Raw genomic sequence first — 1,548 nt, forward strand, 5'->3', positions numbered from 1 at the left:
TCAGGAGAGCTGGGGGGGGCACCTGGTCAATGGGGTCCCCCTGGGGGTTTGGGGTCCCTGGGGATTTGGGGGTCCCCCAGGGGAGTTGGGGGGGCCGCCTGGCCAATGGGGTCCACCAGGGGGGTTTGGGATCCCCCAAGGATTTAAGGGGTTCCCAGGGATTTGGGGGTCTCCCAGGATCTGGGGGTCCCTCAGGGGAGATGGGGGTCCCCTGGCTAATGGGGTACCCCTGGGGAATTGGGGGGGCAGGGGGGTCTCACCTGGTCTCTCCTCACGGGCCGGGGGCCCTTCGGCCTCGGGGTCTCTGTGGCCGGGCCCCCCCTCCTCCTCCTCCCCCTTCCTGGGCCCCTCGGCCTCGCTGCCATCGCCCGGGGACGGGGGCACCTCGGGCACGGGGGGCTGTGGGGACACACAGGGGGGTCACCCCCGGTCTGTCACCCCTGGCCTGTCACCCCCTGCCACCCCCGAGCGGTGACAACGGTGGGGAGGGGACAGGGATGGGGAGGGAGGGGACAAGGACAAAGGGGACAGGGGTGCGGACAGGGCTGGGGACAGAGGGGACAGGGGAGGGGACAGAGGGGACAAGGACAGAGGGGACAGGGGTGGGGATGGGGAGTGGGGACAAGGATGGGACAAGGAGGGGACAGAGAAAGGGAGGATGTCACCAGGGACAGGGGTGGGGACAGGGATGGAGTTGGGGACAAGGTTGAGGACAGAAAGGACAGGGTTGAGGACAGAAAGGACAAGGTTGGGGACAGAAGGGACAGAGCTGGGGACAAGACTGGGGACAGACAGGACAGGGCTGGGGACAGAAAGGACAGTGTTGGGGACAAGGTTGGGGACAGAAGGGACAGGGCTGGGGACAGGGTTGGGGACAGACAGGACAGAGTTGGGGACAGAAGGGACAGGGTTGGGGACAGGGTTGGGGACAAGGTTGGGGACAGAAGGGACAGAGCTGGGGACAAGGCTGGGGACACAAGGGACAGGGTTGGGGACAGAAGGGACAGGGTTGGGGACAGAAGGGACAGAGCTGGGGACACAAGGGACAGCCCTGTCACTCACGTCTGTCTCCATCTTCTCGGGGCCCTTGGGCTCCTTCTCGTCCCGGGTGTCCCCGTCGTCCCTGTCCGGGGGTGGCCCCGGCCCGTCCCCGCGCTCGCTGGGGGCCGGCGTGGCTGGGGACAGGGGACAGGGGACAGGGGACACTGGGACACTGGGACAGGGTGTCCCCAGCGCCCTGCTCCTGTCCCTCATCACCCCGTGTCCCCCACGTCCCCCTTGTCCCCATATGGACCCCCCCGTGTCCCTGCCCTGTGTCCTCCCCCGTGTCCCCAGCCCCATCCTGACCCCCAGTCCCCCATGTCCCTGTCCCCATCCCTGTCCCCACACTGTCCCCACCCTCTCCCCCTGTCCCCATCCCTCTCCCCCTGTCCCCACGCTGTCCCCCCCGCCCCCCCATCCCCATGTCCCCCCCCGTACCGGGTGTGGGGGGTCCGGGGCTGGGGGGGCCGCTCTGCTCGGGGCTGGGGGGGCCGGTCTTGGCGGGGG

At 69.0% G+C, this 1,548-nt stretch overlaps 1 long non-coding RNA gene across 1 annotated transcript; it reads right to left on the reverse strand.

Annotated features, from left to right (window-relative positions):
- Positions 1-258: 258 nt before the first annotated feature.
- Positions 259-1,517, reverse strand: LOC113942478. The gene is made up of 3 exons (XR_003525927.1): positions 1,480-1,517; positions 1,063-1,175; positions 259-399 (listed from the first exon to the last, which is right to left on the reverse strand). It is a non-coding gene; the product is annotated as an uncharacterized LOC113942478 (long non-coding RNA).
- Between the last annotated feature and the right edge of the window lie 31 nt (positions 1,518-1,548).

This window comes from Corapipo altera, unplaced genomic scaffold (genome assembly GCF_003945725.1).
Source record: "Corapipo altera isolate COAL_440 unplaced genomic scaffold, ASM394572v1 59234, whole genome shotgun sequence".
NCBI classification, from domain to species: Eukaryota; Metazoa; Chordata; class Aves; order Passeriformes; family Pipridae; genus Corapipo; species Corapipo altera.